The 17,664-nt window shown below is 38.2% G+C and overlaps 1 protein-coding gene and 1 long non-coding RNA gene across 3 annotated transcripts in view; both read right to left on the reverse strand.

Moving 5' to 3' along the window:
- Window positions 1–17,664, reverse strand: part of LOC102655449 — a 297,465-nt gene that overhangs the window by 221,808 nt on the left and 57,993 nt on the right. The window lies entirely within an intron of this gene.
- On the reverse strand, window positions 9,205–12,591 carry LOC113219212. The gene is made up of 2 exons (XR_003305987.1): window positions 10,813–12,591; window positions 9,205–10,572 (listed from the first exon to the last, which is right to left on the reverse strand). It is a non-coding gene; the product is annotated as an uncharacterized LOC113219212 (long non-coding RNA).

Here is a 17,664-nt window from a genome sequence, read left to right on the forward strand (position 1 = left end):
AGATGAATTCATAGGGGAAAAATGCAAAAGGCTAATAGCAGCTAGTGGGAGGAGTCGCGTGGATTAAATGGGCTATTTTCAGACCCTTTTGCCGCAGCCTGCAGAGAGAGAGGAAAAAAAACAGAGAGATAGATAGATAGATAGAGAGAGAGAGAGACCTGGTTTTTACCTAGACGTCGAACGATCGAATATAACCCTCTCCGCTCGAACTAGGAAACTTTTTTCCCCCTCCCCCCCAATCTTGAACCCTTGTTCTTGTTCGTTTTTGACTATTCGACGTCTTAAAGAGGTTGATAATGTTCTATGATGGTGGTAGATTTTTTTATCTTGATGAGAGGATGGCTCGATATTGGTAGGAAGATTGTTGTTGCACAGTCCTCCTGTTTTTGTCCTGTTTTCGAGGGAAGATTGGATACTTTGGTATGCAAATTGTGATCGCGGTGTTGAATAAGTATTTGGGAATTATCTCTTTCTTAGAGATAGCCTCGAAATCTAAATGGAAAGGATTTTTGGATTTTATAAAATGTATATATATATATATATAGTTCTCTGTTTTATTATTTTACGAAGGATGATTTTATAGAAATTATCGTGCAGAAATTTCGATAAAAATAAAAAATTTATACCATCCAAGTTTTATGTGGGAAATAATTTTTCTTTTTTGATAAAGTGTGAAATTCGAAAGCGTAGATTAATAATAAAAAAAAAAAGGAACGTAAAAACAGGTATATCAAGCTGTGAAATCACGATTAAGATACGGAATTTTCCGTGCACCGCCTCGAAAAATTAGGCTACGCGACGAAGAACAAAAGGAGAACTTTGAAAAGAGGAGAGAAAAGAGCCGGGTGAAACAATGAACCGCAGAACGCTCGGAGAATCAGGTTAACAACGCTCCATTGTTGACGATCCTTTTTTTTTAATTTCTTTAGTCTTAAACGCGTACTATTATTATGTATTATATACCAATTAAATTCCCTTCTTTTTATCTTCCCAATTATCTTTCTTTTTGGGAGCAATTTTTTTTAATCGTCAAAATTTATTTGCCAGCTTAATATAATTATTTATATCAGCTTCGATATCGGAAATTCGAAATCCATTCATTCGAGATGGCTGGAACAGGGAGTGGAACTCGAGGGAAAAGGAATGTCATCGTGTCTACGATCGAGCGTTTTGCGGTCACCCTGATTTCACCCTGAAATTCCTATTCGGCCACGACGAAGATTGAAAAAGGGGGATACCGCGGTCGTTCCACAAAATTTAACGCTAAATATTTCGTAATTAATAACGCCGCCTCGATCGGTGGGAACCGGAGGTTGCGGTTTCGTGCTTTTGCTCCGACCATCGTCCGCGAACAGTTCTATTAAAGATTTTCTTTCCGAGCCCGGGCTCGTTCGATCGTGAAACCGCGAAAGACCTCTTTCTTTTCCCCCGCTATTTCATTTCCACCCTTCCCTCCTCCACCTCCACCTCTTGTCCCCTCCTGGCCGAGAAACCGAAGAAACTTCATGCTTGCTCGAATGTGAAATCGACGATTTGGAACGTTTACGAGCCGTTCGATCGTGAACGCGTGAACCAGCGGAATCTCAACTTGTTCCAAACGGAACAATTGTTTTTACGCGCGTTGTGTTACAACGTGTATCGTCGTGAAATTCACGCGAACGAGAAATTATCCTATATTATCTCGATTTTGGGTAAATAATTTTAGATTTTTTAATTTTAGATTAGATTTAGATTTAGAATTTTAGATAAAATTGAAACGAAAAATAAAAATTGTACATTATGTTAAATTATTTTCTTTTTTTTCGTAGAAAATTTTAACACTACGTTCAATGCGAATCTTTATGCATTATATTTGGAAATAATTTTCCAAAACACTAAACCATAACTGTTTTAAATAATACATTAGATCGAATAAAGTCTCTTCTACGAGGAATTATATTAATAAATAAATACTCGACGAATAACAATCTTCCAATTCGTCAAAATTTCTTCCAAAAAAAAAAAAAAAAAAAAAAAAAAAGAAAAAAGAAAAGAATCTTTTCAAAAACAGGCTCGATTTATCGCCCAACAACGCATTCCACGCGATAAAATTATCACTGGACGAGTCACTCGTGCAACGACGATTGCGCAACGAATCCACCTGCAATCGTAGCGCACCTTCGCTTCGTGCCGGCGATAAATCAAACCCACGAGCGAGCATCGTCGCGGATACCTGCAACGAATCCCCATTAAACGGCGCTGCGTTTATGGACGTCGTCCATCGGACAATTAGCCGTCAATGCCTTGTCTTCCCTTTCGAATCGACACAATCGAATGCTTTCTGTTTTTCCATTTTCCGCGAAACGCGTGAAAAGCGGCGTTTCCTCTAATGGAGATTGCTGGAGATCGAGATTAATAATCAATCATCAGTCAGAGATCCTTCACGCGTGTTGGATCTCTACGAGAGTTATCCGCCTCTGTGTCATTCCAATCGACGCTTCAAACAACCTTATTAAACCGAGTCCGATCGATTTCGACGCGACTTCGAACGAGCTTCCGAACACAGATTTCTTTTATTTTCTACAATTATACCCGAGATCCCCACTGATTTCGGTGTAATTATTACCTGGGCAGTTTTGCTAGAAACTGGAACGGTTTCGAGGAACCAACGCCATCTCTCTTTTGGCTGCTCTTTTGGGGAATGAGATAGATCGATCGATCCAATTTGGAAGGATTGGAATTTAATGTTTTCATAGGCTTGATTTGTTCTTTTGGAAATAAATGTGAAAATATAAAGATTCTTTTGGATTAGAGTAAATTTAGAGCGTATTAAGGGATTTGATTAGGTTAGATTCGAGGATATTCATGTTAGGTTTAAGAATTTATCATTTTTTTAGAAATATGAGGCTCGTATTTTTATTAAATTAATTAAATAATTGAAGAAAAGGAATATCAACGTAGCATCTTTCCAAAGATCGAGAACAATAAAGCAACAATTTATTATTTATCATAAACTATTATCCCTCGAGCACTTAGTATTTCGAACTCCGTCTCGAAGCAATGATTAAAAAAATGAAAAATCGTGAATTTCCAAAAGAAGAAGAAGAAGAAGAAGAAGAAGAAAAAAGGAGCGATAAAGTCACCCCGATCATCATCCATGAGGGATCAATTAATTCTTTCCCGTTCCCCGTAACGGGATCGTAATCGCCACCGATCCATCATATTTTCAATTGACCCACGAATTAACATGTCACTTACACGGGGAAAAGGCGAATCGAGCCCCGTTCCTCGCTCGCTGTTAACCCGTTAAGTCGTTAAATAATCAGTCGCGAGCACGCGAGGGACCAGATTGCACTCGACGTTGCGCAAGTTAACGGGCGAGTTGTTAGTCGCATTCCCTTGCGGTAGCCGTGGTGTGCACCTGCACCACACGTGTGTGCATCCATCCTATTTAACTTCGTGTTTACCTTTGTTCCGAGCAACCAACCACCGACCGACCGATTCCAATCGTCCTTCCTTTCTTTCTTTCTTTCCTTCTTTCTTCTTTTTTTCTTTTGTGGGCCTCGCGCAGACGCGAAGCCCGTTACGCAACTCTCCACATTTTTCCTTATCTCCCCACGCCTCTTATCTTGTCTCGATAACTTCCTTCGCGACACACCCACGTCGATACATCGGGCCTGGTGATAACGGGGAAGGTCAGACACCGGATACGACGAATTTCGTCGGGGGGGAATGGATTGTTCGACACTTGTTCTCTCCGTCTTATCTTTTTATTCTATCTCGGATGGATGGGATATTTTCGGATATTTTTAACTATGTATTTTTATGCGTTCGTATTTTTATTCGTTTATATAGAACGACACGAATAAAAATAATTTCGATAAAAATTAAAACTCATCTCGATCGAACTAATTTTTAAGCTTACGAAAAAACTTTGAAAATAACGTCAAACTTGAAGATGCAAATCGATTATGGATCTGATTTGAGATGAGAAAAATTATTTATATTATTCTATGATCGTGAAGAGCTTAGTTGGAACTAACTAATTTTTAAGCTTACGAAACTCTTAAAAACTTTGAAAATAACGCGTCCTATTTTCTACGATTGTCAAATTCGAAGATGCAGTCCGATTATGAATCTGATTTCAGATGAGAAAAATCATTTGACGGTATATTATTCTATGATCGTACGCGTTGAGAACTAACTAATTTTTAAGCTTACGAAACTCTTAAAAACTTTGAAAATAAGCGTCCTATTGCTACGAATATCAAATTCGAACCGATATTCGAAGACACAGTTCGATTGTAGATCACGAAGAGCTTAGAGAATCTGCTCACGAATTATTCTAAAAATAATCAAACGTAAATAATCGCCATTCGAATCGTCTCGTCGAACCATTCTGACGCAAAATTAGCGCAACTGTATGTATTTCACATAAATATTTCATAAATATTTCATCATTATCGAAGATCAATGCGAAAAGAAAAAAGAAAGGATCGAATTTCCAAAAGTTTGAATTTCGGCGGTGGAATGAAATTTTCGAGGTGACGTTCACAGACAATAAGATAACTCGAACGAGTATTTCATCGTTGTCGAAGATCAACGCGAAAAGAAAAAAGAAAGGATCGAATTTCCAAAAGTTGAAATTTTCGAGGCGACGTTCACAGACAATAAGATAACTCGAACGAGTATTTCATCACTGTCGAAGATCAACGCGAAAAGAAAAGAAAAAGGATCAAATTTCCAAAAGTTTCCAAAAGTTTGAATTTTGGCGGTGGAATGAAATTTTCGAGGTGACGTTCACAGCCGATAAAATAATTCGAACGAGTATTTCATCGTTGTCGAAGATCAACGCGAAAAGAAAAAAGAAAGGATCGAATTTCCAAAAATTAGAATTTCGGCGGTGGAATGAAATTTTCGAGGCGACGTTCACAGCCGATAAAATAACTCGAACGAGTATTTCATCGTTGTCGAAGATCAACGCGAAAAGAAAAAAGAAAGGATCGAATTTCCAAAAGTTTCCAAAAGTTTGAATTTCGGCGGTGGAGTGAAATTTTCGTGGCGCGCGAGGCGACGTTCACAACCGATAAAATAACTCGAGTATTTCATCGTTGTCGAAGATCAACGCGAAAAAGAAAAGAAAAAGGATCAAATTTCCAAAAGTTTCCAAAAGTTTGAATTTCGGCGGTGGAATGAAATTTTCGAGGCGACGTTCACAGCCGATAAGATAACTCGAACGAGTATTTCATCGTTGTCGAAGATCAACGCGAAAAGAAAAGAAAAAGGATCGAATTTCTAAAAGTTTCAAAAAGTTTGAATTTTGGCGGTGGAATGAAATTTTCGAGGCGACGTTCACAGCCGATAAAATAACTCAAACGAGTATTTCATCGTTGTCGAAGATGAACGCGAAAAGAAAAAAGAAAGGATCGAATTTCCAAAAATTTGAATTTCGGCGGTGGAATGAAATTTTCGAGGCGACGTTCACAGCCGATAAGATAACTCGAACGAGTATTTCATCGTTGTCGAAGATCAACGCGAAAAAGAAAAGAAAAAGGATCGAATTTCCAAAAGTTTCCAAAAGTTTGAAATTTCGGCGGTGGAATGAAATTTTCGTGGCGACGTTCACAGACGACGCGGCTCGTTACCATTCGGGTTAATTGGCCGGCAGTGGTTGGGCCCGAGTGGGTGCAGCCGTGTGGTTATGCCCACACGAGCGCACGCCGTTGACGTGGCTCGTTGTTGCGGTTGCTCGGTGTTGTTGCACTCGAACGTGGTGCAATTATTCGCCGCCAAGTTTCGCGTTTCGCTTAAGTGTCACGGTGACGCGCTCCGAGGCTATGCCCTCCAAACGCCCGACGCATTCGAGAAGGCGCGCGCGCGCGCGCTCGTTATCCTCGCCTTCCCTTCCTCTCTCCCTCTCTCCCTCCTTTTCACACACTGTTTTTTTCGTTTCGAAGCGGCCGCTTCGCAAAATCGGCAGGGCATTACACCTCGCGCTCGTCCCTCTCCCGTCCCGCTTTGCCTCCTTTGCATAACAGCACAACAAGGGGAAAACAAAGGAATCACTCGAGCTTGGCCCGAGCTCTCCAGTCGAAATTTTTCGGCGGATCCTAACGCACCGTGACGAGAATCGGGAGGGGAAGGGAAAAAAAGGAAACGGATCCGAGGCACGATTCAGCAACGAAATGCACCAACTCCGATCCACCGGAGTGATTCAGACGCTAAAGCGGCCTGATCGCCGGGGTAGATACTCGCGTGACGCGCGAATACCGGATGGAAGTTGAGCGTTCACACGTGAAATTTCAGGCGGCTTTTTTGGTTTAACGATTTTTTTTAGTCCTCTCTCTCTTTTTTTTTGGTTTTCCTCTCGAGTCCGATCGTTAACCCGTCTCTTTCCTCTTTATTTGCAATTGGATTTCTCCTAGGATCTATTTTTCACCGATTGTAACGATGCAAATTCGTTATGTTGAAAGAATGGGAAGTTTTCGATTCGATCGAAGAAAAAATTCTACCAATAACTAAAAAAGAAAAATTCTCGATTCCATTTCTCTCTCTTTCTCTCTCTCTTTCTTTCTGTTTCTCTTTCTCTTCTCTATCCAAGACACGAATCCCCGCGAAAATGGTCACGTGGAGATGGAACGATCACGGTTGAGCGAAAAAAATGCATCGGCCACGTTCTCCACGATAGCCGGTTTCGAAGGGTCGTGGGTGCGCCATTGGGATCCGTATCGACGAGCCTGCTTCGCCTTCCGGAACCCGACGATCCGCTCGGCTGGCTCGGCTAATCGAAAAACGAGCGAGAGGCGAAAAGGACACGGAAAGGGACGAAGGAAAATCGTTTGGTATCACGAAGTGGAGAGGTCGAATAGGGTCGACTGCCACGTGCCCAAAGTGATGCGCAACGGAGCATCTCGTTATTTTTCAACCTGATCTACCCTTTTTTATTTTATCATATTACTTTTCCTCGCGATTTAGAATGTTTTTTTTTTATTTATAAATTTCAGTTACATCGAATTTTCGATGGATAATTTATTCGTGTAATAAAAATTTTGATCATGGTTTTGAAACAAAGATCGAGAAATGCTGATTTTTGACAAATGAACAAATAGATACGAGTCTTATTTGGGATTTTTAATATATATAGATACGTGTATAAATAATTCTTATTTGTTTTATACGATATTTCTTTATTCAGTTTGAACGGCGTGGCGAGAGATTGTATATTTTTACATATATGAAGTTTTTGCGCGAGGAGTTCATTATGAATTCATTTTTAGATCTTATCAAGATAACTTGGATATTTATGTATATTTAAATTATACAAAGAATTCATTAAAAAATTTTCATAAGAATTAGATTGCTGGAACAAATGAAATAAGTAAGAATTCCAAGCTTTTTTCACTTATTTCATTCACTTAATTCGTTTGTGTTATTACATTAATAGTAGATTGCATATCTTAGGAATATTAGAAATTACAAAGATCGAGTAAATTATTAAAATCGTTTCTTTCCTAGATGATAATTTTTTGATAATTCTCTCTGAAATAAATAAAAAAAAAGAGAGCATATAAGAACGTAAAAATTAAACAATTATTTAAAAATATCTTTGTTGCACGGAAGGAGAGAATAAATAACGAGAAGTTATATTTTAAAGGAAATATGGAAATTACGTAAATGGGATACGCCGACAACAACGATCTTCACTTTCAGACATCACTTTCAGGTCTTGTTCCGACTACTGCGTTCACTCGATGCATCTAGCTGCTTAAAATTCACACCTCGAAGTTCATTCTGTCTTGGTACTTTTCCCAGACCTAGCTGCCATGCCTATTTACCTCTCTCACCACGAAGCGGCTATATCTTTTGGTTCCTGACGAGGACGGATTGGAAAAGCACATGATAGGATTCACGCTACGACCACGACGTATTCATAGGATAGAAAATTTTAAAATACTAGTTGATGAATTAAAGAAGAATGTCTTTGTTCCAACTTTTGCAATGCAATCGATATATGTTGCTAATAAATTCACGATTTCAAACTTTCGAAACTCTGAGGAAACAAAAATTTCATCCTTCTTCAATACTAGTTCCAAATTTGATCAAATTTGAAATCAACATCGATTTTTCAAATTCCAAATAAAATTTCCATTTCTGATATTTCTAAAACTAAAATTATACCCAGGAAAGGAAAAGGAAAAAAAAAAGCCTACATCGAATCGATTCAATCAAACCAACGTCAATCAAACCATATCAAACAATAAGAAACAAAATTGTCCACTGACAATTTCCTCCTCTGACAATATTTTTTAAAACTCAATCACAAGACAAAAAAAGAAAAAGAAAAAGGAGAAAAAGGAAAAATACTACCAATCGAATTCGATGCAACAAAGTCAAACCAACGCCAACGACGAGAGTTTGCATTAACGTTCGCGTTAACGCGTTAATTATTCGTCTTCGATTTGCGCCACTCGTATGCAAGATCCACGCTTCTCAGCCTTCTATGACCGTGCACAGATCGTGCACGCATGCCTGTGCGTACGTGCACGCGTGCAGCACACAGACAACGTTCGACTCGTCACTCACGTATGCAGATGCGATAGACACGAGAGATGGTCGCGATGACTGCGCCATGGACGGTTCCGGCTAGTGGTGCGCAGTTCCCTTTCGGTCCGTATATTCTCTTTCTGAATCCGCTCTCTCTTTTCCTCGTCCCCTGTTTTTCCTTTTCACTTGCTCCTTCGCGCGTTCACCCTGTCACGTTTGCGCATATACAGGGTGTTAACGTATTCGAGAATATTTGGAGGATTGATCGTGGACGGTGAGATAAAGGAAAAAGCTTTTGTCGTGCAAAAATTTCGTTCGACACTTTTTCGTGTTTGTTAAACGCTTTAATCGGAAACGATCGCTTTGCCAATTTACATTTTTTATTTCGATATTAAGATTTATTTCGATATAACTTCGTGAATCTTTGGAATGAAAGACGAAATGGAAATTTCAATTTTTTATGTACTCGTATTCATATTTCAATTAATAACGATTTTATTTACGATGTTTGGGATCATTTCGAAATGTGAGAGATAGGATAACGTTCTGGAAACGAGTTGATGATCGAAGTGAAAGTTTGAATACGTTTGATGAATGACCGATCATGTTTGGAGATGAGTTTGGATTGGTAAAATTATTCTTTTGTGAGATCTTTTGTGCTCGATAACGTGAAATTGGTAATTGAATTTATATTATATTTAATTGGAATTGTCTCGTATACACCTGTTCTTTAACGAATAAATGATTTTCACTTATTTCAACCTTTTATATTTCCTCATCAAACTTTCTTCATCCCAAACTTCTTTCAACATCTTCAAGAATAAAGAAGAAGCTTTCAAGAAGAAGAAAAAAAAAGACTAAGAATAATCTCTCCGAATATTATCAAACATCAGATTGCACAAAATCTCAGGAACGAATCTCGCTTCAAACTATCTACAACTTTCTCAAACAAAAAGAGAAAAAACAAACGAAATATCCATCTCGCTCCACTCTCATTCGACTCTGATACAATATTTCCACAATATCGCAACTAAGCACAGCACAATGGACTATTTCAAACCTCTTGCAACAACAATACCCTAAAAAGAACGCGACACGAACACAATACACCGTGTCAAAGATGAAAGGGCCACCCTGTAGATGATACTGGCCAAGTATATATACTCGCGTGGAAGTGTCCGCGAGTATCCGTGGCTGCACGTGTGCCGGTGTACCGTGCGCGAGGCTACAAAGCGTGCCACGTTCCGGCGGGTGTGCTTCCTCCGGGTGTCCGCTCCAGTGGGCCAAACCAACCGGCCAGCCCCAACCAGCTCCAACGAGCAGCCGGTCCGACGACCATTGAGATTACGCTCTCTCTCGCCGCTTCGCTTCCCCGCGACTCTCGCTTTTCTTTTTCCCTTAAATGTCACGCGCTCGAGATGGGTCCGCTCGATTGTCGGCCCCTCGATTTATTAATTTTACCTGACCACCGGACAATCAGAGAGACCGGCCGATTCGATGATTACGCTGATTGCTCGTGATGATGATCCATTTTTTATTCCCTTTCGTACTTTCTTTCCTTTCTTCTGTCTCTTTCTCTCCCTCTCTCTTCTTTTTTTCTTCCTTTCTCGGCAGAAAGAATTGATTGTTGGCCGCGCAGTCGTTTAATAGGACTCGATGCGAAAGATCGAGGATAATTAGAACGATTCGAATCGAGCACGGAAACTGTTTTTGGAAACTTTGCGCGTGGAATCGAATTTATCTATATTTTTAAAAAAAAAACTGGATACTTTTGACGATTTTGTAACCTCTAAAGTTTTAGAAATGTTCAGATTGCATTTCTTAGTGATCGTATCTGAGAAATTGTCGTGACATAATATTATTTCACTAAATAACTGTATATACAATCTTTATCTTTAACATTTTCAAACAATGGTAAAAGTTATATTACGTATCGTCTTACGTACGACGATCGCTCTATAAATAACGGAGAATCTTCTGTTTCAACTTTCTTCTAATTCCAACTTCTTCAAACCATTCTCTCGACCAGTCGTGCAACAATCGTCCGATCTAAAAATAAAAATTCGTTTCGCCACGTTTCGTTTTCGGCCGGGCAAACGTTGCATTCGGAAATCATTCCTCGCTCGTGATCGGATCCCTCGATCATCCGCTATCGGAAATCTCGATCGTTCGCTAATGATGGATGAATCGAGCGAGTCAGACCACGAAGTGACGTAAGCGGATTAACGTTCGATCGGCTTCTAATCAGCCAAGCGCTGCCAAAAACTGGCATTTAGATCTGGTATTTACCTGCCCGCGCGGCCAGATCGATCACGATTCAGCGGAGGGGGGGAGCAGCCAGTGTGTAGATAGCAATGTGACCAGGAATATACGTGTTTATCGTGTATATACGTACGCTGTGACTGAGCCACGAGTAAACAGCCCCCGTGGTTTATCGGCTGCCAGTATTATCAGAACCGTTTATCAGAAGCCAGATTCTGGATTATCGCACAGTCGATGTCCTTCCGCCTCTCCCCCTCCCCTCCCTTCCGTTCGATGGAATTTCCACGTTCAGAAGACTTGTTAGAAGACGGAGAATCGTGAGTCATCGAGGCTCGATGCGCTTCTTGTAACTATGCGGTTGGAACGGATCTTGTGCAGATACTATTAATTGCAATGGTGGATTTGATGAAAGAATCAAATTACGAAAAGGAGATGGTATTTAAGATAATACGAAGATGGGATGCGATAAAATATAAAAAGTGAGCGAGATCGTGTGATTTGGAAAATAGAAATTCATTATTTAATAAAGAATTTCGTTCTTGCGTTCGATGAAAGAAGATCATCTTAGCCGAGCCAAAGAGAAAAAATGTAACCAAGTTAATTTCTGACAAGAATTTTCATAAGACGATGTTAAGGTCTATCGCGTATATAGTGAAAAATTTATATAATAAAATTGAAGAAGAAAAAGAAACGAGAGCTGTTTCGCATAAAAGAATTTATGTATGTAAAAATTACACAGATTAGAGCCTCTAGTTCCATTTATTTGCAAATCTTGGGTCACATTTGAAATCGATGACTTCTGTATAATCAAGTGGAAAAGAACCATTTCAACACCACCAAACTATCATTGTCTCGGCTGGCGTACGATATTTATAATTTCTAATCATCCTCTTTCCGATTTTATTAAATATATTATAAATATTGATGAATTTGAAAGAAAGAAAGAAAAAAAAAAGAAGAAACTCTCCTTTATTCCCTTTATAACAAAAACGTATTATTATTATAGTAGAAAACAACAATACAATACTCCAATATTCTATAAAACGTTAACTCGTTCTAAAATTCCATCGTCAAATATCCAAGATCGATCCGTTTAAAATCCCCCCTCTCTTCTCCCCCTCGCCATTAACATCACCCTCCCCCTCCATCCTCCCCGAATAAACCAGCGAGAAAATCCCATCATCCGACTTATCAGCTCATTCGGAACAACGGAACGTTGCCGAGGATCGAACCCATCTCGTTCCCATCGCTAGGCGGACGGATCCGGCCGGGTCACGAGGATGACCCCACGGCGTGACCCACGGACGGAGGATAGCCGCGATGCCCCCTGCGCGCACGCGATAACACGCGCGCCCGTGTTTTTTCGAGCCTGCTCGTCTCCCCAAGAGAAATAAGGAGCCGAGCTTGGGGTCTAAGGTCGGAGATACCGGCGCACGCAAACCGAGGCTTTTGTACGCTGCCGAAGGGGACACACCGCCGAGTGCCCCCACCAGGCTGGACAGAGAAAAATGGACGAGCCACGCGAAGGGGGGGGGGGCACGGAAGGGGGGTGAAGGGAGAGGATGGTGGTTTATGGGGAGGTATTCGGGGAATTTTAGGGGGCGATGATGCCTCGCTTCGAAGATGGAATGTAATGGGGTGTTGCACGGGGGATGCAGTTTTCTTTCGAGAGGGGGGAAAGGAAGGGGAGGAGGGTAGCGTTGAGATCGGCATTCTTTTGGCAAATTGAGCATCGGGTAGTATTTTTGTGAGGTGAAAGGAATTTTTCTTTTTTTTTTTTAATTTAAGAGGGGAAGGGTATTTTTTTCGCGTGAGAATGGAAAAAATGGTCGATACTTACGTGTCTATATAAAGAGATGTAAGATTTTTCCGATTATTGTATCGAGTATTAGTTACTTAGTAAGAAAATATTATAGATCAATGATTGCAAAAGGACTTAAGATTTTATATATATATAATATTTTTATTTAGTAAGAAAATATTATAGATCGATGATTGCAAAAGGACTTAGGATTTTATATATATATATAATATTTTTTGATATAGAAAATGAGTAATACATGTCGAGAATAGGAAATAAACCAGTCGTTTTTTTTAGTTAAAGACCGGAACGATAAAGACACGGCTATCGTAAAAGTATCGAATGATAACAAAGTTACACAATAATATGTGTGCAACAAATAACAGATTGCAGTATTTCCAGGAAAATAAAACAGCAAAAATTAATAAACAACTGTGTAATTCCATTTTGGCTTATTCTTTCCTAGAACTTCTATGATACTTCTATGATAAATTAGATATATTATATTATAGCGTTTCGCAGAAAAGAAGTAAAGATAATGTTAAAAATTTATTGCAAAGATAGAAAAAAATTAGATAAATATCTCTCTTTCTCTCTTTCTTCTTCGTTATATAGATCCAACAATTTAAAAAAACGAGTCTTCAAAATTCTTCAAGACAAAATGAAAATAATCATAAGAATACAAAAATTAATATTTAAAAATTATTAAAAATTGTATAAAGAAAAAATTTTTTGAATTCTTAATCTTTCTTTTCCTTTAGCTTAAATTATAATCTCTCCTTAAATTTTTCGAACATCCAATAAAATTAACACATTTCCAAAAAAAAAAAAACTTCAAAAACGGTCAATAACGATCAAAAATACAATACAATACATATTTCCTTAAATCTCACCAATACTTTCTCTCACTTATTATTAATTACCTTATTCTAAAAAAAAAAGAGAATTATAAAAATCTCAATATATATAGATTCGAGATCAGAAATAAAGAAAAAGGAAACGAAAAGAAAATTCGAACGAAGCGTAAAAGGAAATGCACGAGGGGAAAACGAAAAAGACAAAATGGATATAAAAGAAGAAGAAGAAGAAGAAGAGATAAAGAAAGAGTTCCGCCGTTGATCCAAGAACGACGAACAAGGAAGATCGGGCTTTTATCGTGGACGATTCTTACGAGCGGCTCGCATGCGATGATAACACTGCGCGGAGGTCGAAGGAAAGAATACCTTTTAGCCTCTTTTATCGGACTCTACTCGTGCGTCAATGGCGGCGGTGGCTTCTTCCACGGAGATAATGCCGTCCTGCCGGTTCAAGAAGGCCGGAATAATCGTTTTTGTGAGACACGAGCATGCCTCGGCAGTGTGCTCCTCCGCGCATACGCGATTCACTACACGTGCTTTATGGATCTCGATACTTGTTCGCTCTTTCTCCCTCTCTCTTTCTGTCTATCCATCTTAAAGTGGAGAAAGCGAGTATAGTAGTAATTTCCGAATAAGTAAGAAATTTTCTCCCCTTTTTTCTTCCACAAAATTTCTTTCTACGATACTTTGATTTGAATTTAATTTTTTGTTTATATAACAGTTATTTAATTTACTCCTCAGAGATATTTTCTTTTTCTTTTATTTTTCAATTTTTATGTTAGACATAGCACATCTTTGAAATCAAATGCAGATTCAGAATGAGTATGTGACATGAAAGTTTTATATTAAAAAAGTAGATATATCTTCAAACAATGTAAAATAATCCTAATTATAATATTTAAAACTGTGTATATATTTTTTATAAATTAACATCAAATAACTATATAAACTTGACTTAAAAAATCTAAAAATTCTGAAAAAAAAATGGAAAGTATTCATCAAGAATTCATATTATTACATAATCATCACCTTTCTTATCCATCAGTACATTCACTATCGCGATTTAAATGAATTCTATATTCCTCTTCATTTCTATAAAATCGAAGAGATCGAACGAGAAATTTTCAATGGACGGAAACCACGAAGAAGAAACGGTCGGCGCGATAATAAACGGGGGAAAAGTGGCGAAATTTATCGCCGACGAAAAATTATACTTTGAACGATAAATACTGGCTACTCATGTATGCCTAATAGTTGGCGTATAATATTAATATATACGTTGAGTTTACGATTATTTGTATCCGCGTTGAAACGCAGTCGGGAGTAATTAAGTATTCGTGAAATACGACGTACTAACGAAGCGTTTTCCAGCTCGTTTCAACGGCTAACATTTCTCCTTGCCTCGTCCCCCCGTCGTCTCCCCAGACAGAGACATTTCAAATTGCTGTATAAAATTCCTCGTAACGAAAATCCTCGATTCAACCTTGCCGCGAGCGGCTTCGATCGAAGCTGCTCGTTTAATTATATCGAAGATGGGGATTGCGAAATGAAGGAGACTTTTATTTCGATCGTGTCGCCTTGGACATTTTGCCGTTTTCGATTATGAATGAATGAATGAACGAATGAATGGAATCTTAGAGGAGAAAAATGTAAATCGAACGGGAGAAGATCGATTTTATTTTCGGATCATGAAGTAATGTCTCTGATATTGATATTGCGATCTATTTCGTTTTGTTAAATCGAAAGGTTGAAAGAGTTGATCCGGTGTATAAATCTTTTTCCTTTGTTGTAAAGATAATGGAAAAAGAGAGATTTGAGTTCAGAATTTTTTTTTTCGAAGATACGTGAAGTGACGAAGATTTAGATCGAGACGATAGAAAGATACACGATAAAGAGATAAAGGCTTGTATTAACGGATATAGGTTACAAAGAAAATGGATTAATTGGATTTTTTTTTTGCAACTTTGATTATTCTATAATCAACAATTCCACGATCAATCAAGCATGGATAAAAATATGAAATCAAAGATTTAAATCGATAGATCAATAAAGATATTTTTTTTTAACCTATTCCTTTGTTGAATATAACGAACGTAAAATGACTTTAATGTTACTTGTTCTTTTAATGTACTGTTCTTTGTTATTCTAGAATAAATTAAATATTAGATTATTTATAGAAAATATTCAAAATAAAATATATAATTATAATGTTTAAAAAGGAAATAGTTTAAACTTCATTACTTTTTCAGTTATTTTCATTTAATAAAAATTCCCATCAATTCTGACAAATGTAAGAATGATTATACATATTCCTCATTTCTTTCTTCAATTAGTTTAAACTTCATTACTTCTTCAGTTATTTTCATTTAATAAAAATTCCCATCAATTCTGACAAATGTAAGAATGATTACACATATTCCTCATTTCCTTCTTCAATTATCAGTATCGACGAGACATTGTAACATTTAGCGTGCAATATATCGAAAGCGCCAAAACAAAAGTCCCCGACCCCTGTGCGCCACGATGTCGGCCGCTGATTACGAGCGGTTTAGTAAAGAAAAGAAAAAAGAAAGGGGGGGGAAAAAAAAAAAAAAATTAGGAGCACGAGTCTGGAGGAAATTATCGAAATAGACCGCTCTCGAGAGCTAATCTAATCTAAGAAAGGAAAACTCCGGAGCTCTATCAGCCTGATAACCCCCGAGATCATACATCCAATCTAAACCTTTCGAGGATATGAGCGATTAACGATTTCGAATTTCTAGAGAAATGGGGGGGAAAAAAAAGAAGGAGAAAAAGAAGAAGAAAGAAATACGTGACAGTTTATGCGACACTCGTGGTTTTGTAACATCAAAGTTAATTGATCGTTTGTAATTCTTAAAGAAGAAAAAAAAGAAAGAAAGAAAGAAGAAGAAGAAAGGAAGGAAGGAAGGAAGGGAAGAAAAAGATGGTAAGTTCGAGAAATTTGAAGATAGATCTGGAAAATGAGGATGCAACTGCGTCGTGATCAGTATTGCACAATTATATTCACCGCATATTTCTCTCGATTTTTCTAATTGACTGTTTTGCATAAGCGATATACGCTTATGCGGTAAACAAGTCAATGTTGGAAAATTAGCAATGCAAAGATTGCGCAAAGGATTCAGTTTTGCAATTAATTCGTCTGATAATTAAAAAACTTGAGAGAGAAAGAATATTTAATAATAAATTAAAATAGTAGCAAAGTTACTTTACTATTTTGATAAATTGAAGAAACGATTGTAACAGGTAAATGTAGGATAAAAATAATGAAACAAAAAAAAAAAATTAAGCATAATAGTTTTTTTTGTAAAATTTTTATCTGTTATTTTTATATTATTCATTAATCTCTTAATATTCTAAGAAAAGATTAATTTTCTTCTACATAGATGAAATAAAAATCAAATAATTTATAACACGAAGAATAAATAATCGTCATTAAAAAAAAACAATAATAAAAAAAAAAATACTTCAAATAACATGTACGAAAATGACTTGCAAAAGTTCATCATCGACCCAGCAACCTCCATTAAAAACCACTAGTCACCCGACTACCCGTATCTCGCGCATCCATCAAATTTATTCGAGGAAAAAAGAAAGAAAGAAATCAAATCTGAAGAGAGAAACGAAACAAAAATTTTTCCATCAAACAAAAAAAAAAGAATAGAACGAAATAACGACAACATTCATTCCATTCCAAGGATCCACAACGATCGTATATCCGACCCGAAATTTTTCCAAATTCATTCAAATCCATCCGAAAGACGCACAGACGGGCCTTAAGATTTCTTGCTCCAACAATTCTCCAAAAAACGACCATAAAAAACGACATTCTGAAAAGGGTATATCCGAGGAGACAAATGCGATCACTCCTCCTCCTCCGTGTGAACTGGCGGAAAGCCGGGACGACCTCGAGTTCACAAGCCTTTTATTGACGAGGGTCGGCCGATCGGCGCATTAAGGCCGGCGTATCGGCCGCTGATAACGATAACAGCTCGTGCGCTTCTGCACGCAGGCTAAAAGCCTGCGAAACTTATCGTAACCCCACACGAAGCCGGCGTCCGCGATTTATCTTCCGGCGACACGTAAACACTTATTAACGGCGCACACTCATTAACCGAGGGAGGGAGGGGAGGGGAGGGGGAGAGAGATGTGCCCGATGCCGCGTGCAAAGGTTATCGCTGCTGCGCGCGGGCGAGACATCCG

Source organism: Apis mellifera, linkage group LG13 (assembly GCF_003254395.2).
Source record: "Apis mellifera strain DH4 linkage group LG13, Amel_HAv3.1, whole genome shotgun sequence".
NCBI lineage: Eukaryota > Metazoa > Arthropoda > Insecta > Hymenoptera > Apidae > Apis > Apis mellifera.